This window comes from Odocoileus virginianus, chromosome 12, assembly GCF_023699985.2.
Source record: "Odocoileus virginianus isolate 20LAN1187 ecotype Illinois chromosome 12, Ovbor_1.2, whole genome shotgun sequence".
Classification (NCBI taxonomy): Eukaryota; Metazoa; Chordata; class Mammalia; order Artiodactyla; family Cervidae; genus Odocoileus; species Odocoileus virginianus.
The window spans coordinates 50,080,487-50,104,843 of record NC_069685.1 but is presented as its reverse complement, the minus strand read 5'-3'; the positions used below and the strand labels follow the sequence as shown (position 1 = coordinate 50,104,843).

Genomic DNA, 24,357 nt, shown 5'->3' with positions numbered 1-24,357 from the left:
TCCCAGACCAGGGGTCAAATCCGTGTCCCCTGTATTGACATGCAGATTCTTAACCACTGGACCACCAGGAAAGTCCCCATAACTTGAATCTAATCCCAAGGAAACACCAGACTGAGAGATGGTCTCCAAAATGGACTCTTCAAAAATATCAGCCTTGAGAAAGGCAAAGGAAGGCTGAAGCATAGGTCCAGGTTAAAGGAGGCTAAAAGAAGGGAGTGTTAATTTCAATGTGTGATCCTGAATAAGATCCCCAAATGGAAAAATAATGATTATAAAATACAGTTCAATTTTATGTCACTATTTCATTTGGTGAAATTTCAACACGGAATCTTAAAGGTCAGATTCTAGAACTGTATCACTGCTAAGTTTCCTGCATGTGATGGTTGTACAATAGTTAGGAATGAGAATGACCTTGTTCTTAGGAGACAAACACTGATCTCTTGTGTGTAAAGGACTGTGCTGGTGATTGCATTAACTCTCAAATGGTTCAGGGGGAAACATATATATAGAAAGATATATATACACATACAGACGGAGAGAAAAATAAAGCAAATGTGGCAAAATGTCAACATTTGGCAAATCTGGAGAGGTTCAGAGAGTTCACGGTACTCTTCTTATAACTCTTCTGTTGTAATTTTTTTCCAAATAAAAAGTTTTGAAAAATGTCCATCTGCAGAGAGCAAAGGCAACTCACATATCACTGAGGGAGGGGTCCCACACTTTGGAAAATGGAACTCAGGGCCGTTTCTCCTTGTCTACATCTCTCTGTATTGTAGTTCTTTCCTTCTTCAGCCTCCTCCTGGGTAGCTTCAGTTCAGTTCAGTCGCTCAGTCGTGTCTGACTCTTTGCGACCCCATGGGTAGGTTTATCTGCCTACTTACTCCCCTCTTTAGGGATTTAGGACTCACATTAGCGTATTAAAGGCTCTGAAAAGTGGTGAATGCTTTTTGTTGGTTGAGGGTCTGCTGTTTGTTGTGCTCCTACCGTGTCTCTGCGAGCTGTAGGAGATAGATGCTGTCATCATACCTGTTTAACAGATGAAGGAACTGAGGCTTAAAGAGACAAAGTCACTTATCCAAAGTTTCCTCAGAAGCCAAAGAACAGGGATTAGATACCTCCCTTAATTACCCCAATGTACCCCAAGCCACCCCCGGTGGCTCAGACGGTAAAGAATCTGCCTTCAACGCAGAAGACCTGGGATCGATCCCTGGGTTGAGAAGATCCCATGGAGAAGGAAATGGCAACCTGCTCCAGTATTCTTGCCTGGAGAATTCCATGGACAGAGAAGTCTGATGGGATACAGAGTTCTATGAACAGGGAAGTCTGGCAGGCTACAGTCCATGGGGTCACAAAGACTCGGACACGACTGAGCGACCACACACGTCACACTTTACATAGAATTACTGGAGACAGTCTCGTGGCTGAGATCTAGAGGGATTTGGGGTTCAAATCCCAGCTCTACCACTCTGCTAGCTGTGTGATCTGGAACAAGACACTTGTAAGTTGTGGTGATGATTAAATAAATCAGTATATGGAAAGTACTTAGTGTTTGACATAATACCTGGGAGCAACAGAGACTCAGAGAGGTTAAGTGACTTGGCGAAGGACACACAGGAAGTGGCAGGTTCAAGGTTTGAACTCTGGGAGACCCCAGAGTCCCAGCTGTGATCCTGTGTCCTGCTGACCCCGAGCTCTGGGTTTAGCTCACCTGCTTCTTGTCCCTATTTGCCCCCCAGAACATAGCTCCCTTCCAGCTTCTCCTGCCATAGTCAAAGTCTACATTTTCCTGGTCTGAGTGTGGCTCCAGTCAGTCCTCATGAGGACTTCTGGGCCCTTTGCTTGGATCTCCAGCTCATATCCCACACCCAGCCTTTGTAGGGAAGGTGAATGCACCTTACCTACCACCAAGGGAGTCCTAACTGCTGCAGAAGTAAACAATCCACAAACCAGTGGGTTACCAGAATGTTCCTCAGGCTCACCCACCTGCCTTCCTTCACAGGAACTAGGCTATACCAAAGCGAGCATTGGAAATATTTATTCAGCCAAAGAGAATAAAACAACAACAACAACAACAAACAGGGTTGGAATCCATTTCAGCCTAACCGATATTTTACACAATTGGATACGTTTGACTAAACTAATACATATGTATGGAGACTGGCGCATTTCCATTCAAAGCAATGTAAATTACCTTTGACCAATATATTTTCCTGGAAATCAATGCATTTTAACACAAGATAATATTTATGAAATTGAATTTTTTATTGAAGCTAATGTAATTCTATTCTATTTTATGCATTTTTATTAAACTAATGCATTTTAAATTAATCCATTGTATATTAAGTACAACAGACATTGGTACTTACAGTAAAATAATATATGCCCACTGAAATCAATACAGTTTCAAAACCCGGTGTTTTCCATTTAACTGAAGGATGTCAAGAATACGCAGCAATGAGTTCAGGGCATATGAATGTAAAAATTGTCTTTTCTTTTTTTACCCCAAAACCATTATCATGTAAAAAATATTGTGCCTCAGGATATGGCCAGAAGCCCAAGGATTTAGATTTAATTCATGATTATAACAGCCAACTCAATCAAACATCCCACTTGACCGACTTTTTGACCATGAGGACTGGTGATTCTTAATCATGAAGTGTGACACAAATCACTTGTCACTACTAATAAAATACTGAAGTTTGCAAGTAATTTACTTTGGAGAAAAAAAAAAAGCTCATGTTTTGAATCAGTCCAGGTTCTGGCAGGAAAAGATAATGCACTCAAACTGGTATTTCAAAAAGTGTTGAATAAAGAGACTATTTACTAAGGTGAGGGCAGGTTTACAAAAACAATGGTGCCGCACCCTGGGGCTAGTAACCTTAGGGAACTATTACCCAGTGGGCATTACCAGGCAGCTGGCAGAGAGAGAAGCTGTGACTATCATTAGAGAAACAGCCTCTCTCAGCAATGCCACAGAGAAGGAGCGAGGGGGATGAATATTCAACTTCTCTATCTTCCCTCTTGAGCTGCTGTTGATACTATACTTTCCATTGGCCATATCAACCAAAAGCCAAAGGAAAAGAAAGACTGTCGTTGCAGTCCTGAGGCATCACAGAATAAGCTGGAGACGGGTTAAGAAGGGTGAATATGATAGGGAAATGGAAGATACTAGCACAGCTCCTGAGTGCTTACTGGACACGAAGTATTTTCTCATTTAATTCTCGCAACACCCTCTGAGGAAGGTACTACTATTAGCCCCATTTCCAGGAAGGGAAAAATGAGGCTCAGAGAGATAAAGCGGGAGAGCTAAGGTTTGGAGAGAGGCCCATCTAACTTTGTGGGGGAAGGGGACAGTTTCTGGAAAAGATCTTTCTCTTTAATTAAAGAATACAAGATTCTCTTTAGCATAATCATATCCCCTTCCTTACTGCTTGAGACTGTGACATGAGGACCTGATATCTGGAGCTGTGGCAGCTATCTTGTGACCATGAGAGGGGACATTACCTACACGCCGAGTAGAGCAAGGCAGAAAGAGCAGAGGGGTCTGAGTTCTTACTGATACCAAGTCCTGGGGCTTCCCAGGTGGCGCTAGTGGTAAAGAACCTGCCTGCCAGTGAAGCAGACATAAGAGACACCGTTTCAATCGCTGAGTCAGGAATATCGCCTGGAGGAGGGCATGGTAAACCCTCCACTATTCTTGCCTGGAGAATCCCCATGGACAGAGGATCCTGGCGGGCTACAGTCCGTAGAGCCCCAAAGAGTCGGACATGACTGAGCGACTGAGAACACACAAACCCAGCCCAGAGCCTCCTACCTTAGGCTTCCTGGTAATTAACAAGAAAAACCCATCTTTTAGGCTTCATATGTGGCTCAGGGGGAAAGAATCTGCCTGGCAGTACAGGAGATGCAGGAGACACAGGTTTGATCCCTGGATTAGGAACTTACCCTGCAGTAGGAAATGGAAACCCATTCCAATATTCTTGTCTGGAAAATTCCATGGATAGACGAGCCTGGTGGGTTACAGTCCATAGGGTCACAAAGAGTCGGACATGACTGAGCATGCATACATGTTTACTCATCATTGCTTTTTAAGTTTACTGTTACTTGTAGCTAGAAGCATGCCTTGTATACTGTTACACGTACATTGCTTGAAGTTTTAACAATGAGTATTATCTTTCTGAAAAACACAAAATCAAATAATAAATAACCTTTTAACCACTCCCGTCATCCAACTCCACCAAATTAGTCATGGGATTTTCTTTTTTCCTTCAGGACAAGACCCAGATGCACATGATTTTTTAAGGCTGAATTCACAGACCTATTTTATTACATTTTTATACGTTTTTTTTTCATTATGCACATTTAGGTGGCAGAACAGCTCAAGCGTATTCATACCCATATTCCCTGTTGCTGAGGATGCTGTTCGCAGCTCTCATGGGGCACAACACTGCTATTGTTGCATTTCCTATGAGAGTCCCTTATAAGCCCGCTCTCTCCCCACTCCATCAGCTCTAAGTCTGTTCAAGGAGACTTTCAGAGTTCCCAGATCCAACCACAGAACCCCAGGGACCTGGGGGTGGGGGTGGGGGCGGGTCTCAAGGCATTTCCTTAGAATTTGCAGATGACAACCAGCATCTTCCTTCTATGAGAGGAGAATTTTGTTCTAAATTTCCATCTTGCTCCTTTCTCTTTGAATATAGACTCAGGAGATTCTAGAACCTCAAGGGTTTGGGACATTTATTCCTCTTGCAAAGATTTACAGTGACGAGACAGCCTAATTTCACTCATTCACCCATTGCTTTGGCTCAACTGAGCCTCCACTTTCTCATCTTGAAAATGGGAATGATGCTAGGACTTTACCTCAAAAGATTGTGAGGGGAAGAGTTAAAACATGTGGACTGACTGGCACAGAGTAGGGACTATCTTACAAGTAACAAAAGTAGCATTGTTTTCTCTTTGAGAGTAGATAAAAGTTCTTAGTGCATTCATCCACATTACAGTCACCTTCCTCAGTGGTAGCTATCCTTATCATAGAGAAATCTAGGTCATTATAATGTCTCAACTTTGGATGAGTGTCTATTTTATGAATTCCTCCATATCACTGATCAGCCAAGGAAACTGGTGGGAATTAAGACCTTAGGCCTTAAGATCAGAAAGCCCTGATTCGAAGCGTTCAAACCTCACCCTCACTTCACAGCTGTGTGATCTTGGGTAAGTCACTTTGCCTCCCTGGGCCTCTCAGCTTCCTCATTTGGATAATGAAACTAATAATGTCTGCCTTACGGACTGGTCTGAAGATTAAATGAGGTTAGACATGAAAAGCTCTGAACACAGGGCACTTAAGAGCATCTGCCGTATCTCTTTATAGTTGTCTTTTTTTTTTTTTTTTTTTACTTGGCATGCATGGAAATAACTATGGAGAGATAGATGTAAAGTTCTGTGGTCTACGTGCTAGTCTGTTTCCAGAGACAGATGGATAGAGGAAGAAAGTGCAAAGAGGTTATTGATTGAGTTAGAATTTTCTTTTCTTAAATAAAAGTGATCTCAAATTTATAGAAAAAATATAAGTGATTCATCATTAATATTTTAATACTGTTTCTAGATTCCAAACTCTCTGTGGGCTGAGACCCAGCTAATGAACTTCAATATTCTGCACAGGGCCTGGCACTCAGCAGGTAACCAGTCAACAATGATTGCTCTAGATTCACTGCTGTATTAGTCAGTTCAGGCTACCTTAACAAAATACCATAACCTGGGAGGATTAAACAACTATTTTCTCATAGTTTGGACACTGGAAGTCTAACATTGGAGTGCTGTCATGTTTAGGATCTGGTGAGGGCTCTCAACCCGGTTTACAGATGGCCATCTTTTTGCTGTGTCCTAGAATGGCAGAGAGAGGGAAAGAAGAGAGAGAGAGAAGGAGGAGGGGCGTGTGCTCTGATGTCTCTTCTTTTAACGGTATCAATACCACCATGGAGGCCCTAGCCTCATCACCTAATCTAAACCTAGTTACCTCCCAAAGGTACCATTCCAAATACCCTCCCACTAGGAGTGATGGCTCAAGGGCCCACATCTGACCTGGAGAAAGGAGAGTTTTCCCCAGGATTTCTGATGGAACCTTTGGAAAGAGGCACTCTCTTTTTCCCTGGGAATGTTACCCTAGGAGGACAGACACCTGGGCTGCCAGAAACCATCTTAGCCACCTTGCAGAGAAGCCTGTCTGAGAACAAAGCCAACAGAGAAGGAGAATGATAATGTCTAAAATTCAACCTCAGAGGCTCTTGATCTAGTTGTACCCAAATCTCATCATACCGAAAAACTAAGAAATCACTTTGGCTTAAGCCAATGTGAGGTATGTTTCTGTCCCTTGCAACCAGAAGCAGGTGACTAATTCACATGTGTTAGCTAAAACTTTTTCAGTATTTCCAACCTGTGCTGATGAATTCGGATTCTCTTGGATTTGGGAATATCTGCATCACAGTCTCTTACAACACTGAAGAGAATTATGACTTGTCTCCATTGTCACAGAAGATTAACTAAGAACTGATACTTTTGGACTGTCACAACACCCTGTTATAGCCACGCTTTCCGGGAAACAAACTCACTCAGAAGGACAATGGAGATAGTGGAGTGCAGTTTATTACACCGGCTTCTTAGCCAAGGGCCCCGACCAGCATTTGTGAAAATCTTTTATACTCCATGTGTACATGTCCAAACCCACCAGCCCAAATCCCTTGAGGCTTACAAAGGAAGGGTAAATACAATCACAATAACCCCATCATTCACGTGTTATGTGTTCAAACAGTTAATAATCAATAAGCCCGCGGTTATATTCCAACCAGTTAATAACCGATAAGCCTGTGGTTACATTCCGATAGATACAGTCCAGAGGCAGGGGTGATTAGTGTCTGTTTTCTCTTAGGCAATGAGTAACCTGGATGTGATCTTCAAGATTCCCCTGCCCAGAGGGTGTCTTATCCTTCCATTGTCATTCCCACAGGCGCTAAGCACAGAGTTCAGAGTCCACTGGAGAGGCGGCCTAGCACGATCAGCACAGACAGGCCTGAGATGGAGTCCAGGCCCTGTGAATTCCTTCTTCAACCCTTGTGAGGTAGCCAAGCAGCTATTGTTATATTCTGTAGTAGATACCGTCAATTGATGTTAGAACACCCTTTTCCATCTTTCTCCTCCCATTTTGTTCACATTCCCAGCTCCCTCCCCACCAAGCAGCTTCTCTAGGAAACATGGGCCCACGCCCCAGGCAGGATAATCCTTCCCTCTTCTCCTCTTACTCAGAATAAGTGTGTAACTCAATTCTGGACAGTGAGATCTAAGGGTAAGTCCATGGGCGGAGCTTCTGGAGGAAGTCTCCCGAGGCCTCTGAGAGAACTTCCTGTGAACTCTGTTGTGTGGAATCTCTGCCGCCATCTTGCTCTGCCCTGTGGGGAAAATCCAGAGGACAGAAGTGTGGAGCCATGAAAACTGCCTGCCTCCGGACTTGTACTGCGAATTATGAGAATTACCTGTTTTGAGATCTTCTCCATCTCAGAACTCCCTGGTATGTGAGAAAATAATTGTCTCTTTCAAACAATTTTGAGTCAAGATTTCTGTAACCCTCAAAGCCATTTGAATAATACACTCTGATTTTATCGATGAAAGAAAAAATTTCAGAGGGAGGAAGTTGCTTTCTCTGATATATTGTCAACATTCTGTGGTTGCAGGTGACCGAAATTTAACTGGAATAGCTTAAGAAAAGAAAGGGATTTATAGACTCAGTAAATTCAGAGCGCAGAAGTGGATAAATGTCCCTCAACTGGTGAATGGAGATAGACTGGTGAATGGATACATACAATGTATTTATTCCTCAGCAATAGAAAGAAACAATTACTGATGTGCTAACAACATGGATGAACCTTAAATGCATTATGCTAAGCGAGAGAAGCCAGACTAACCCTGGTGGGCTACAGTCTGTAAGATTGCAAAAAATGAGATGTGACCAAAGTAACTTAGCATACACACACACACACACACACACACACACACACACACACAAATTAAAAAAGAAAGTGTTAGTTGTTCAGTCTTGTCCCATTCTTTGCGACCCCATGGACTGTAGTGCCGTAGGTTCCTTTGTCCATGAAATTCTCCAGGTAAAAATACTGAAGGGCATAGCCACTCCTTTCTCTAGGGGATCTTCCTGACCCAGAGATTGAACCCAAGTCTCCTGCATTGCAGGCAGAATCTTTACCGTCTGAGCCACCAGGGAAGCCCATATTTTAAATTAGGAATCTTATTATGGGATGGGAAGTTACTGCTTAATGGGTACAGAGTTTTTGTTTGGGGGCTGAAGATTTTGGAAAAAGATAGTGATGATGTGCACAGCATTGTGATTGTAATTAATGTCACTGAATTGTATATTTAGAAATGGCTAAAATGACATTTTATGTTAAATATATATATTTTGTAATATTTATTTATTTTAGGCTGTGTTGGGTCTTCCTTGGGGCTTGGGCTCTTCCCTGTAGCGCGTGAGCTTCTCAGTCACCGTAGGCTTAGTAGTTGCGCCACGTGGGCAACTACTAGTTGTGGCACAGGCTTAGTCATTATGGCTCACAGCTTAGTTGCTCCATAGTGTGGGAATCTTAATTCCCTGACTAGGGATCGAACCCACATCCCCTGCATTGGAAGGCAGATTCTTAATCCCTGGACCACCAGGGAAGTCCCTTAAATAGAGTTTACCACAAATTTTTTTCTAAGTGCAACCAAAGATGTCTGACCTTAGATTTCAGGCATGTCTGGGTCCAGGATTCTGTTCATCTCTCACGCTCTTTTCCCCCATCTTAGCTTTATTTCCATCAGGCTTTCCCCAGGTGGTGACAAAAATGGCCCTAGGTAGTCCCAGGTATACGTCCTCTCAGCTCAGCAAAAAGAACAGGAGGGAAGTGATTCTTTCCCAGTAGTTCCTAAGAGTCTCATAGTTGAGTTTTACTGACTTGCCTTAGGACATGAGCTAAGGACATAACCAATCACTGGGGCAAAGAGGTTGGAGTGATCTAATTGGCCAGTCTGGGTCACATGCCCATTCCCAAAGCTGGGGGAGTAGCCCCACCCAAACCCTTTGGAGGGAGAGTTGGAAGGGATGAAAAGAAAGAAAACCAAAGAGCTTTGCCAGCAGCCCCCACACCCAAGTTAAATGTTGAATGGCCCAGCCCCAATTCTCTGCCCGACATTTAGGCAGGCTGTGCCATTCTGTCCTTACTTCTCTCCAGCAAAGCCCACGTAGGTACAACATACACTCATCATTCCATCCCTGGGTTTGCATAAAAACCCACGTCCATGAAGTAGCAACTGCAATGTTTTTCAATCACACAGCAAAGATATTTAAAAATATCACCCATATGTGTTTTAAATACAGGCAAATAGCTGGCAAAGCAGCCGGCTTCACACCCGCGTGCCATTCTGAGTTATAATCTTCGCGCTTCCAACTCTCAAAATCACACGTTGAAGGCCAGACAAGCCCGGAACACTGCTGAGGCTTTTCGTCTACCTAGAATCTTCCTGACTGCTCAGCCTAGATTTCTTTCCTGGTAGAGGGACCATCTATGATCCTGGGAAGGAATTTAAGGGACTCTGGACTTGAGCTTAATTATTTGCCCTCCACTAAGAATACAAAAATGGAACCATGAAGTTTTTAGTGAAGTTTAGGAAGTTTCCCAAACTCTTTCATGAAACCATCCTCACAGTCCAGCCCACGCCAGCTCTCTCACTGCCCCCATACACCTTCCCATAGTGTCATCTATCTGATACTGAAACCGTTTACATCAGATTGGGACTTGAACCCATGTGCTGGGACTCGTATGCAGCCAAAACCCAGTTTGGGACTCAAACACACATGGCTTGGACTTGAACCCAGCCAAAACCGTGCTTGGGACTTGAACCCACGTGGCTGGGACTCAAAACCAGCCAAAACCCATTTTGGGACTCAAACCCACATGACTGGAACTCAAACCCAGCCAAAACCCATGGTACCTGGTTTCAGGACCTAATGAAGCTCAGGTTCATGATGTCTCATGGCAGAAAGAAGTCAGTGAGAGACAAAGTGATAGGTAATAAGTGGATTTATTCAGATTTAGAGAGATGCATACTCTATAGAGTGTGGGTCATTGGAGAGGGCAAGTGCAGCCTTGAAATGTGGCCTGGTTAGTTTTTATAGGTTGGGTAATTTCATATGCTAATGAGTGGGAGGATTAGTCCAACTATTTCTGAGAAGGGGTGGAGATTGCTAGGACTTGGGCCACTGCCCACTCCTTGGTCTTTTAACAGTGCTTCAGAACTGTCATGGCACCTCTGGGTGTGTCATTTCACTTGCTGATTGAGGATCAAGGTCTAGTCTTGACTGCCATCTTGGTCCCATTTGATTCTAATCGGTTTATGTTGTGTCCTCGGGCTATGTGATTCTTTCAAAAGTTGTGCCCTGCTCCTTTCCCTCCTGTTACAATATAAGCCTTTAAAATCCACCCTTGCTTATACTTCCTCTTATAACTTGCGACTCCCAACATTTTCTCACCTTCCAGATTTATACTTTCCTTTAATATCCAAACTAATGCCCTTCTGCAATACATATAATTCCAACTTAAGGTGGCTAAAATTATAATAGATTTTCTTTATCTTTTACAGAAAGTGCAGAGGTAGGCAAGTCCAAGTTTGGTGTGATCAGTGGCTATGTGACATCAATTCTCTGCCCTTGCCTTCTTTGTGTGGCTTTTATCTGCAGCCTACCTCCCATTATGACCCTAAAATGGCTGCCCCTGCACCAGGTATCACATCTAGGTACAGAGGCATCTACAGAAGCATTTCAGCAGATCTCCCCTCGCATCTCATTGGCTATAACTTAGTCACATGTCCACCCCAGGCTGATCACCAGCAAGGGCAATGGGAGGAAGAGGACCAAGAAGAACAGGAAGAAAAGGGAGGAGGAAGAGGAGGAGGAGGAAGTGGAGGAGAAGGAGGAAGGGAAAGGACAGGTCGTGGGAGGAGGAGATTTCTGAGAAGTCTTGGGGAGCTTTTATAATCTCCTCTTTATAATTTCTCTTGGGATTGGTGCACATTTCCCTCTTGCTCTCTCTAAACGTTCCCTCCCCTGCTCTGGTGGCTCCTTGCTTTGTCATGGCCATGCATGGGCTTGACTAAGGTGCTTTTAGTCTCACTAGTCTTGTTCCAAACCTCTGGAATATGAAAGTTTTCATTTTCAAGTTTGTAGCAAACTCATTTGGCTGAAAAATCTGCCCAGGATTGGTGCAGTGTGTAGACTTAAGACAACAACAAAAAAACCAAAATTCAATGCTTCGTGTGAATGGTCATCCACTTTCTGTTGAAGTGTCAGTGTGCTGGGTCATGTGGTGCTGCCTAAGTTCTGCAGGTAATATAAGGTCTGTGGTACTCTAACTTCTGAATTCCTAAATACACCTGGCCCTCAGGGGGTTGGATAAAGTGAGTTATGAAGTTTGATGATTATTATTACCATCTCCATTTTATAGCTAAGGAAAATGAAACTCAGTTTCAGTGGCTTGCCCTGATTTACATAGTGAATGTGACCTGGATTTAAATTCTGAATGTCTAATATCAAAGCTAAGGCCATCACCCAACATAGCCCTTAAGTTCATCCCATCCTTAGACACAATTTTTCCTGTCTTCATGCACCATCTATTATTATTTACTTAATATTTCTCTCTAGCCTGGCTCACTTTTTACTTAAATGTTTTTGTAAAAGGAAACTTTCTATCACTGCTCTAAGTGGAAAACTAGCAACTCTTGCCATAAACAGAAAATAACTACATATAAGTAAATACATTTAGAGTAAAGTAATGAATTAAATTCTTGCCTGCCAAATGAACTGAGCCTGAGAGATTTTTTTTTTTTTCAGGGACAGAAGCATTATAGACATGATAACAACTAAGTGGAGCTTGTCCTTTGGAGCACTCAGAAAGATTGAGGGACACTTAAAAGAGGGTGGGCTTCCTTCCCATGGAATTCAAAGTTTATAGAATGTTTCGTGTATACTCTAGAAACATCTGGAAGCTCACGTACCACACTTTGGAAGGTACAGAGCTGTGCATATCTGGGCAGCTGCCAGGCTTACAGCCTCCTGCTGGTGTCCCTGCATGTGCTATCTGCCTGCTCTCCGTGGTTGACAGACCCCACCCTATGTGACCTAGGCTTGGCCAGTCAGCCTTTTCCCTTGACCCCATAAAGATATGCTTCCAGAACTACTGGAGCCATGGTTTCAGACTTGTGGGCAGAGTAAAAGGAGCAAAATCAAGCCAACATCCAGATAGAAGCAAATAGAAGGCCGCAAAAGAGAGTCTAGGCTGTGCTAAGGGCCTCACCTGGGGTGTTTCCAACCAAACTCCTGCCCTTTTGGGATATGGGAGCCAACAAATCCATTCTTTTGATTCAGTTCATCCAATTGAAAAAGCCATGACTGGTTCACATTGACAGTATGGTCTGGTCAACAAGCACCTAACTTGAGGATGCCACAGGGATTTACCAAGAAGATATGTGATGGTTGGTTTGATGTGTCAAACTACTGACTAGATGATAGTGCCAATTATTCAGACATTAATCTGGGTGATGTGAAGACATTTTATAAATGTGATTGAAGTCTATAATCAATTGACTTTAAGTTATCTATATAATCTGAGTGGGCCTGATTCCGTCAGTTTTAAAGGTCTTAAGAGCAAAACTGAGACTTCCTCGAAGACATGGAAAAATAGAACTAGTTTTTGGTGGATTTGACCATCCCAATCTCTTGTGGAAGAAGGGAGGAGGGGAGATTGTAGAGGAGATGAAGGTGGGGATAACTGGGTGGAGGAAAGGACAATGTTTTGGATGAGTGGGGGAAAGTGGGGTTCCTTCCTCTCCATTCTACCCCACCTTGGAGAAGAAAGGCTGTCACATGGAGTTCTAGAAAGGGATCTCTTTAGAAAGGGCCACTGTTGGATATTTAAGGTTTTGTTTTTCAGAAACACCAGCTTGCCAAACAGGTTGACATTCAAGACTCTTCACAGAGCCTGTGGCCCTCGGAATTCTTCATTTTCCTGGAACCTCCTATTCTTGCAGGGCCACCATTAGGGTCTGAGATCATAGCCAATGCACCTAGTGCAGAATGGGTACTGAAGGATTGCTGAAGATCACTGCTGATCATTTGGATAAGGCCAATCTCCATGTGTCATGTTTGGTTTTTTCTTTTTTTCTTGAAGACAAATTTTATTTGGCAAGAGCATATGTCAGTTTCCTTAAAGCAAGATGCCCCTTGAGGTCCCCTAAAATATGTGTTGAAGGCAAGAGAGAAGAAGCTACTTTCCTTGTGATTGCTCATCTTTGCAGTCAGTAGACATGCATATGGAAGTACCGGTGTTGTAGCAGTCCCTGCCCACCATCACACCATAGACAAAGCCTCTGCGGATACAAGGAATGGGCCCTGAATGCAGAAGCTCTTGCCTGGGATCCCCATAGCTTAGCTGCAACATGAACTGCTCCACCTCTGGGGTCTAGCAGTGGTTTGAGGAAACAGGGTTCAGATCCACTCTGTCATTGCTCTAGAACATCTTTTCCTACTCCAAGGTCTGATTTCAGGGAGCTCACAGTCAGGTCCAGAAAGTCACAGCAGGCTGAGAGCACAAAGTCCCATGGTGTCCAGGTTGGGTGACTGTGGGGGAAAGTCAAGGTTGGGGAAACAAACGGCTGGCTCAGGAAGGGGTTCAGGGACTAGCCATGTTACCTTACTGCCAGTGAGGTAACATGGGATGCACTTGCTGCTGCGGCAAATAGACCCCAGTGTACAGTGGCTCGGCATGAGACACGTGTTTCACAGCCATGGCACAATCCTTGGCAGGTGTTCCTAGATGGTGGAGGCTGTCCTCCACGTGTGATGCAGGAAGCCAGGCTCCTCCCTACCCTTGAGTCTTGCATCCTCCTCTCAGGACCAGTTGGCCAGGCATGTTTCTTCCCTGGCAAAGGCAACAGAGCAAGGTACATATCTTGAGAAGTTGGTTCAGAACTGGCATGCCAACACTTCCAGCTCATCCTTTTGGCCAAAGCAGGTCATGTGGCCAGACCCAAGCTCTAGCATGAGGGGCATATGCCCTGCTCACATTGAGGTGGACTCTACTAAGTCACGTGGCACTGTTCATGGATAGAGGGAAAGATGGAGGGTTGGGATCAGTGACACCATCAGCCATAGGTAGATTATTATCCCTCCTGTTTTCAAGAGGAGGATGCTGATGTCCGGAGAGCTTAAGCACCTGAATTTAAGCCACAGAGCCAGGCAGCCACGAATTCAGGATTAAAACCCCATGGCTGTTAACCCCCTGAGTCCTGGCTCCTGCCAACACCATGCCACATCAGAACTTAACTCTGCTACCGGTAGCATCATTGGGCAGCCATTTCCCAGTGACTGACTTTTAAATAAAATATGGAGTACATAGTTTCCTGTGTCTAATATGTTTTTTCCATTCGGCTCTTGTCTGGGCCACCATCTGTCTCTCCACTCTGTGGTGATGCTTCAGCAGTGGGATGAAGCCTTGCCAGCCAGGTTCTCTCCACCTTCATGCCACTTAGCAACCCCAGCAGATGCAAGTTTTCTGACATACAATCCCATGATTAGTGGATACTCTCTAATTAGCTTTATTTCCATTGTGTTTATTGCCTCCCTGAGATTATTTTAAACCTTTAGCCCTCCAGAATACACAGGATGCATATGTGGCCATTTGCCTCCCTGGGGATTGGGAGGAATGGGACTGTCAGTGACTCTCATAGTGGTGGACTTGGCCTCTAAAGTCAGACTTCATCTTGTAGGGAAGTTTCCAGACTAAAGAGAGGCTAAAAGGTCAGAACAGATAGGACAGCTCAGTGGGAGTAGGGAATGGAGAAATTCAGAGGACTCTGTCTGGATTTTTCATCAACTCTCTAGTTCTTTAATCCTAGATAAGTTACATCATCTCTGAGCCTCATTGTTCAGTTGCTGTTGTGTCTGACTCTGCAACCCCATGGACTGCAGCACTCCAGGCTTCCCTGTCCTTAACTATCTCCTGGAGTTTGCTCAAACTCATGTCCATTGAGTCAATGATGCCATCCAACCATCTCATCCTCTGTCGCACCCTTCTCCTCCTGCTCTCAATCTTTCCCAGAATCAGGGTCTTTTCTAATGAGTCATTTCTTCACATCAGGTGGCCAAAGTATTAGAGCTTCAGCTTCAGCATCAGTCCTTCCAATGAACATTTGGAGTTGATTTCCTTTAGGATTGACTGGTTTGATTTTTTTGCAGTCCGTGGGGCTCTTAAGGGTCTTCTCCAGCACCACAGCTTGAAAGCAGCAATTCTTCAGTGCTCAGCCTTCTTTATGGTTCAGCTCTCACATCCATACATGACTACTGGAAAAACCATAGCTTTGACTATATGGAAGCTATGGTTCTTCCAGTAGTCATGTATGGATGACTTTGTCAGCAAAGTGATGTCTCTGCTTTTTAACACATTGTCTAGGTTGTCATAGCTTTTCTTACAAAAAGCAAGTGCCTTTTAATTTCATGGCTGCAGTCACCATTCACAATGATTTTGGAACCCAAGAAAATAAAGTCTGCCACTCTTTCCTTTCTTCCCCCATCTATTTGTCATGAAGTGATGGGACTGGATGCCATGATCTTAGTTTTTTGAATGTTGAGTTTTAAGCCACCTTTTTCACTCTCCTCTTCTGCCTTCAGTTCAGTTCAGTTCAGTCGCTCAGTCGTGTCCGACTCTTTGTGACTCCATGGACTGCAGCACGCCAGGCTTCCCTGTCCGTCACCAACTCCTGGAGTTTACTCAAACTCATGTCCATTGAGTCGTTGATGCCATCCAACCATCTCATCCTCTGTCATCCCCTTCTCCTCCTGCCCTCAATCTTTCCCAGCATCAGGGTCTTTTCAGATGAGTCAGCTCTTTGCATCAGGTGGCCAAAGTACTGGAGTTTCAGCTTCAACATCAGTCCTTCCAATGAATATTCAGGACTGATTTTCTTTAGGATGGACTGGTTGGATCTCCTTGCAGTCCCAGGGACTCTGAAGAGTCTTCCCCAGTACCACAGTTCAAAAGCATCGATTCTTTGGCGCTCAGTTTTCTTTATAGTCCAACTCTCACATCCATACATGAATCCTGGAAAAACCATAGCCTTGACTAGATGGACCTTTGTTGGCAAAGTAATGTCTCAGCTTTTTAATATGTCATCTAGGTTGGTTATAACTTTTCTTCCAAGGACTGAGTCTTTTAATTTCATGGCTGCAGTCACCATCTCCAGTGATTTTGGAGCCCCCCAAAATAAAGTCTGTCACTGTTTCCACTGTTTCCCCATCTATTTCCCATGAAGTGATGGGACCAGATGCCATGATCTTAGTTTTCTGAATGTTGAGCTTTAAGCCAACTTTTTCACTGTCCTCTTTCACTTTCATCAAGAGGCTCTTTAGTTCTTCCTCGCTTTCTGCCATAAGGGTGGTGTCATCTGCATATCTGAGGTTATTGATATTTCTCCTGGCAATCTTGACTCCAGCTTGTGCTTCATCCAGCCCAGCGTTTCCTATGATGTACCCTGCATGTAAGTTCAATAAGCAGGGTGACAATGTACAGCCTTGACATACTCCTCTCCCAATTTGGAACCAGTCTGCTGTTCCATGTCCAGTTCTAACTGTTGCTTTCTGACCTGCATATTCTCAAAAGACAGGTCAGGTGATCTGATATTTCCATCTCTTGAAGAATTTTCCACAGTTTGTTGTTATACACATAGTCAAAGGCTTTGGCATAGTCAATAAAGCAGAAATAGATGTTTTTCTTGAACTCTCTTGCCTTTCGATAATCCAGCGGACGTTGACAATTTGATCTCTGGTTCATCTGCCTTTTCTAAATCCAGCTTGAACATCTGGAAGTTCTCGGTTCATGTACTATTGAAGCCTGGCTTGGAGAATTTTGTGCATTACTTTACTAGTGTGTGAGGTGAATGCAATTGTGTGGTAGTTTGAGAATTCTTTGGCATTGCTTTCTTTGGGATTGGAATGAAACTGACCTTTTGCAGTCCTGTTGCCACTGCTGAGTTTTCCAAATTTGCTGGCCTATTGAGTGCAGCACTTTCACAGCATCATCTTTTAGGATTTGAAATAGTTCAACTGGAATTCCATCATCTCCACTAGCTTTGTTTGTAGTGATGCTTCCTAAGGCCCACTTGACTTCACATTCCAGGATATCTGGCTCTAGGTGAGTGATCATACCATCGTGATTATCTGGGTCATGAAGATCTTTTTTGTACAGTTCTTCTGTGTATTCTTGCCACCTCTTCTTAATATCATCTGCTTCTGTTAGGTTCATACCATTTTAGTCCTTTCACCCTCATCAGTCCTCATCTGTAAAATGGAAATAATAATAGTGCCTAGTTCATGGAGTTGTTATGATGTTAAACGAGTTAATTCTTAGTCCTTAGAACAGTGCCTGGCACACAGGGATTAAGTTGTAATTAATTATAATTGTATAGCTATTATTTTGGGCTTCTGAGGAACATCTGTTGCCCACCCCTCCAAGTATCACTTGTTTTTCCCAAACATAAACACTGATGACAGCAGTCTACATTTATGAAGTGCTTACTAATGACAGATGGTGCTAGTGGGAAATAACCCACCTGTCAATGCAGGAGACATAAGAGACACGGGTTTGATCCCTGGGTCGGGAAAATCCCTTAAAGAAGGGCATGACAACCTACTCCAGTATTCTTGTCTGGGAAATCTCATGGACAGGAGCCTGGCAGACTACAGTCCAGATGGCAAAGAGTCAGACACGACTGAAGTGACTTAGCATAGCACACAGCATACTGACGCCAGGTTTGTTGCAGGCACTGTCTCATTTAATTCTCACTACAACACCAAAAGGTCCCCATTGTACAGATGGAGAAACTGATGTTCAGAGAGGTGGAGTGCCTTGCCCCACATCTAAAAAGTGGCAGAGCCAGGATTTGAATCAGAATTTGAACTGGAGTCCCTCTGACTCCTGCCCTGCTTCTTGTTGTGCCTAAACTGTACCTGTATTTGGTCTGAGAAAAATGGAGAGAATAACTGATTTTGCTTCCTCGATGTCATTGCTGCTTCCAGCCACTCTGCTGGGGCCTTTGCCCCACTTCGCAGTTGGTGAAGCAGGTTTGGGAGGTGGAAGTGACTTGCCCAAGAACACGTGTGTAAGAAGGGGACAGCCAGGAGTTGCTGCTCCATTTGAACTCCTGTCTGACTTCAGACTCGATTTAGGTGACTGACCCTGAGATAGCAGTTGATTCTGTGTCCACAAGTGGCGGAGCAGTGAGTCAGACCCCTGCCTCTGGACCCAGTGCTCTTTCCTCTGCCTTTGGCCAAAGAAATTGCTGCTCAGAGAGGGAGAGAGGAGGAAAGAAGAGAGATTTGAGGAAGAGGAGGTGTCCCAAAAGTCTAGCTCTGGGCTCACTCACTTATTGCCTGTCAGCTTGGGTGCAGCCCAGAGCCATATTCTGGTCCCAGGGGCGCTCAGGCTTGGAACTGGGGTTGGTGTATACACAAAGTGTCCACCAGGTGGGGCTTTAGCTAAAGGCCGTATTCCAGGAGGTCCCAGGAGAAACCTTGCTGTCCTGCCCTGGGAAGTACGACTGGGCACACCACCGTGTATCTGTATGGTACACTAGTCCACGTGCACACGCAGGCTGTGCAAACCTGTGTGTGAGTATACAAGTGTGTCCCAGAAAATCTGTTTCTGGCTTGTGTGAACAGATGTATGCACTGGCATGTAGACGTGTGTGTGTGCACACCCATGTGCAAACTGTGAGTGCAGGTGTGTACACACATGTGCAGCTATGTACGTGTGTGTGTGTGTGTGTGTGTGTGTATGTGTGGTCCTCAGGATCATTTTTAAGTCTCTTTCTCAGACTGGAGGCAGGGGGCTGGAACAGATGACCTCTCAGGGCCCTTGATGCCTGGCACATTTGCCAAAGATCCTGAGGGACACAAAGGATTTGCAGCAAGAAACGTCATGGTAGGAGGGCCAGGTTTATTTCTTGGGTCAGGGAATGTTTCAATCAGAGGGACTTTGCTCCCCCTAGATGCTGAGTCCTTTAGTCCACAGAGGTTTCTGGGACTGGAGGGATGGGGACCCAGCCTTCATAAGAGAGCTTCTAGAACCTTCATTCTGGACTCCCCGAGCTCTGGACAGTGTGGCTGGAGACTGTGGGTACAAGGAGAGTTGACTCTTGGATCCAACCCTGACTCAGCTCCTCACCAGTGGAGAAGTGAATTCAAAGCCCGTCAGAGGAATTAGAGGCAGCTGAGAAAGGGAAGGGGGTGGCATTCAGGGTTGAGAACCTAAGCCCCAGCATCAAACAGAATAGGATTTGACCCCCAGCTGTGTTGCTTACAGGCTAGATGACCTTGGGCAAGTCACTTGCCCTCTCTGAGCCCCCATTTCCTCAGCTATTAGAGGAAGGAAATGGCCATACTTACCTCCAAGTGCTGTTGCGAGGAGGAAATTAGATAATGGGAAGAGTGAGCCTGGCTTGTGGAAAACAGGCCATAAACGGCAACATTATCATTATTTTTCTGATCCTATGGGGCCAGGTGGATAATTTTTTTGGTTCATGGGAGCCAAGAGCTAGGAAATCAGAAGGTCTGAGGAGGCTGAGGGAGTGGTATCTGAGGGACTGGCTGCCAAGGTGGCAAACACAGACCCTGTTGGTTCTGATTTGTCTGAATGGCAGAAGCACCTTTATTCACTTCCCTCCTGCCCTGAACTTAAACAGCAGAAAAAACTAGAGCTAGGATTAAGGCTTTTGCAGCAAAGCTACCAAAAGATACAGGTTTTCCCACCCAGCCTCCAAACCATGCTCAGCCATTTTCCTGTTGAGTGAACTTGGGTGAGCTAGTCTGTCTCTTTGAGGCTCAGTTTGCTCATCTGTAAAATGGATGTAGACATGATAGATTGTGAGATTTGCCTAGAATGTTGGTGAAGCCCCCAGTGCATAGTAGGCACCATTATGACAATGAGGATGACAATGTGATGATTGGTGAAAAGAGAAGTGTAAGCATTCACATCTCTCCATCTTACCAAAGGAGAAAAAGAACGCTTTTGTCTTTTTGTTTGGCTACTGGATGGTATTTTGCTGATTAGATGAAATGTGAGAACCTCAGATTTGAAAAAGAGGAAGAAACTAGAGCAGGAGAGGGGATAGAAATGGAGGCGAGAGAGAAAGAACTGGGGAAGATCGGACCTGAGAGTGTGCTATGAGTGAAACAAGATGGATGAGCCATTTAAGATGAGAAATTAAAAATAGAAATTGGAGCGGTTGCTTTAATGAAGGGAACTTTGGGAAAGAAAGAAGCAAAAAGGATTTTAAGGCATTAAGCTCTTCATGCCCCACCCCTTAAGAAAGCCTGCAGTAATAGTCTGTACTTTTCATTGAAGCTGTAAGGGTCCAGTTTGTGGAGTTTTATTTGGTGGGTGGATGGTGCTGGAGGTCTTTGTTGCTCTTTTCTGGGCACAGGGAAGATCCATGTCTCCTTGACAGTTCATAGACCTGGAAGCCAGTGGAGGAATCGGTGCCCTCATGGGCATGAAGCCAAGTGGGGCCACTTGAGCTAGATATGTGGGATCTGGGAGAGATGGAGAACCAAATAGGTGCCCTCAGTTCTGTGGTGGTGATCTCAGGTGACTTAGATCATGTCCACTTTGCACACCTTGCTGCTAAAATAGGGGTGCAGAATTAGAAGGCAGGTTTCTGCCCTGGGGGCAGCTTCTCAGGGGCTTAGGGAAGCTGTGTACCTGAAGAAGAACCTGTGCCACTGGGGAGCAGAGTTCTCGAAACTCTGATTAGTTAATGTTTCCAAGTCTCCTAGCAGCTGCCAGGTGCCAAGTGGTTTTTCATTCTGGGGATAAGAACGTGCAGTCCTGGTTCTGGCCAGGACTAAAAGGTTCCCTGGGTTATTATGTGACCAGAGCTATTGGGATGCTTAAAAACCACCACCAACAACAAACAGACATAGCATAGTAAAGTCAGCTTAATAAGGATATAATTTTCAGTTCAGATGTTCTGTGCTTTTGGAAAAAGGGGAATGGGTTGAGTTTCTTTAAATTCATAAGCGTGCAGACCCCTCCACCTGGAGTTGATCTTTGTATGTAGTGTGAGGTAGGGATCTGATTCTATTTTTTCCCATCTGCATAGCCAGTTGGCCCAGTACCATATTGAAAATGAAGTCTGTCCTCTTTCTACTAGTTTATAATGCCAGTTTTGTCATCTGTTTTGTGAGTTCATTCTATATCGGTGTGAATCTGTGTCAAAACTTTAAATTTTGTCACCTGAGTCCATTTGTCTGTCCTTCTGCTCCCTGTCTTTGTTATAACAGCTTTATGATAAGTCTTAATATATGATAAGAAAAGTTCCCTCATCTTACTATTCTTCAAATTTACCCCAGCTGTTCTTGGCGCTTGCATCTTTGTAAGAATTTTAGGATGGGCTTGTCAGTTCTATGAAAAATCTTATTGGAATTTTGATTTGAATGGTCTTAAATTTATGGATTAATTTGGAGAGAAATGACATCTTTACCATATTACATCTTCCAGCCCGTGAACTTGGGCTGTCTTTCTATTTAATCAGATCTTCTTTCATAGATATCTCAAGTGAATGTGGTATTGTGGTATGTGTATCAGAGGCCCAGGAAAAAACAGATCCCCTCCACCCCAACTGAATTAAGATTCCTGATGAAAAAAATAATTTGTACTCATAAAGGAAATTATGATGATGATATGGAAATTATGAGACCTCTAAAACCATTATTCAGAGCTAATGTCTGTTAACTGATTGATATCTAATTTTCCTTACCTTTTTTCTTTGTCACATTTTAAGCAAATATTTGTTAATACTGTTGCATAATCAATCTGCTTATGTTCACTTTGCCATATATCCTAAACATCTCTTCATTCAACACATACACACACAACTCTTATTTTTCTGTCTCCCCTTTTTTTCTATTTTATAGACTATTATTTATTTACTTATTTTTGGTATGCTAGCCCTTCGTTTGGAGAAGGAAACGGCAGCCCACTCTGGTATTCTTGCCTGGAGAATCCCAGGGACAGGGGAGCCTGGTGGACTGTCGTCTGTGGGGTCGCAGGGGGTCGGACACGACTGAAGCGGCTTAGCAGCGGCACTCCGTGGCTTTGCGGGGCCACTCTCTAGCTGAGGTGTGCCGGCTTCTCATGGCAGTGCCTCCTCTTGTGGAGCACAGGCTCGAGGGTGTGAGGGCTCAGGAGTTGCGGTGAATGGGCTTAATTGCCTTGCGGCATGTGGAAGCTTCCTGGACCAGCAATCAAATTTGTGTCCCCTGCATTGGCAGGCAGATTTTTAGCCACTGGACCTCCAGGGAAGTCCCCTCATCTTTCTTGATAATTGAATAATATTCTCTGGTAGATGCACTGGTCAGTGTGTGCCTGTGCGCTGTAAGTTGCTTCAGCCGTGTCCCACTCTGCAGCCCTATGGACTGTAGCCCGCAAGGCTCCTCTGTGCATGAAATTTTAGAGGCAAAAATACTGGGGTGGGTTGCCATTTCCTTCAGGGGATCTTCCAGTGATTTGATTTTCAATCTGGGGATCAAGCCAGTGTCTCCTGCATTGGCAGGCGGATTGATCAGGGTCCCAAACAAACAAACAAAAAATCACCTGAAATTTTTCATTTACAGAGGTATATGTTAGGGAATGTTAAGGCACCCAGGTGCTGGCCAGAGAGAGCCATTTATACCTCAGATCTGAAGAGATGTGAGGAGAGAGAAGTTACTGGGGCCCAAAGGAGCAGGAGAGGGCCAGCCTGACAGGGGTGGTGACTGTAGAAGGCCCCATCCACTGCCAGGACTGCAGTGAAATAGGGAGGGAGCGAGGGAGTAAACATCCCAGCCTTTCTCTGGGCCTTCTTTTCTCTTACCAGGGCCTCCCACTATCCAAACCCAGCTAGAAGCCAGGGAGCAAGGAAGCCTGGGAGGTGTAGTCCGTAGGGGCCAGAGTCCTGGGACGCTGGGCAGAGCAAGAGGAAAGTGAGTGAGGAAAGGGACCAAACGGAGAATAATCAGCACAGCAAGAATGCACTATCATCGGTTTAGTCTCTAACACGTGAGGGGAATCAGGCCGAGGGAGCCTGTCCCTCTTGTGTTGTTCCTCTCCAGTTTAATTGGTAATTGAGAGCTGGCACATAGTTAAGGCTCCAGCTCTTGTTTTCTGGGCATCTGCTTTTCCTCTCCATAAGAGGCAAGGTGGGCTCAGAGGCAGTGAGCCCCCAGGCTAATGTGAGTGAACTCCGGTATCAGTGCTGGTTCTGCCATCTTCACAACCATGAGATCATGAGCCAGCCACTGCCTCTCTCAGGGCCTCGTTCTTTCCATCTGCAATATGGGAATGTAGATCTCTGTCCTGTTCATTGTGAGGCCAATAATAATGAAAACTACTAAACACAACATGTTTACATAGTTTTACATAGACTAACTCACTTAATCTTTATCACTTTGTGCGATTATTAGCACTATTGTACACATGAAGAGAATGAGGCACAGAGAGGTAAACTAACTGGCTTAAGGTCACAGAGCTTGTAGTGGCCTGCTGGAATTCACGTCTAGACAGTCTGGCTCCAGAGTCACTCTCCTAACCACAGTGTTATTTGAAATGATTTATTTATAAAGCGCCCAACAGCCTGTGCTGTGTGTGCTTAGTCGCTCAGTCGTGTCTGATTCTTTGCAACCCCACGGACTGTAGCCTGTCAGGATCCTCTGTCCATGGGGATTCTCCAGGTGAAAATGCTGGAGTGGGTTGCCATGCCCTCCAGGGGATCATTCCAACCCAGGGATTGCACCCAGGTCTCCCGCATTGCAGGCAGATTCTTTACCCTCTGAGCCACTAGGGAAGTCCAAGAATGCTGAAGTGGATAGCCTATCCCTTCTCCACGGGATCTTCCCACCCCAGGAATCGAACTGGTGTCTCTTCTTTGCAGGCGGATTCTTTACTAGCTGGGCTATCACAGAAGTCTGTCCAACAGCCATTAGTAGGTGCTTAATAGTGGTGATGGTTGACAGCACTGTGTCAAGTGTTTGCACCTAAGGGACTGCTGGCTTGGTTCTACAGCCAGTCACTTTAGCCTCTGGATCTGAGACCTGACCATGGGCCAGCCTCCAGGGACACACCCTTGCAGGTGTCGGCCGGACGCTGCCATATTCCTTACTCCTCTCCCAGGGCTGTTGAAAACTTCCAGATGAATTTGGAGTCTCTACTTTAGTCTTTCTTCCTACCCGACAACTGT

General features: G+C 44.7%; 1 protein-coding gene across 1 annotated transcript in view; it reads left to right on the top strand.

The window, feature by feature from the left end:
- The first annotated feature begins 7,446 nt into the window (after positions 1–7,446).
- The window catches only part of CUX2 (cut like homeobox 2), a 287,416-nt gene continuing 270,505 nt past the window's right edge, over positions 7,447–24,357 (top strand). Inside the window, exon 1 of the mRNA XM_070475190.1 lies at positions 7,447–7,558. The gene's annotated coding sequence lies outside the window, so the exon portion shown is untranslated. The remainder of the gene's footprint in view (positions 7,559–24,357) is intronic.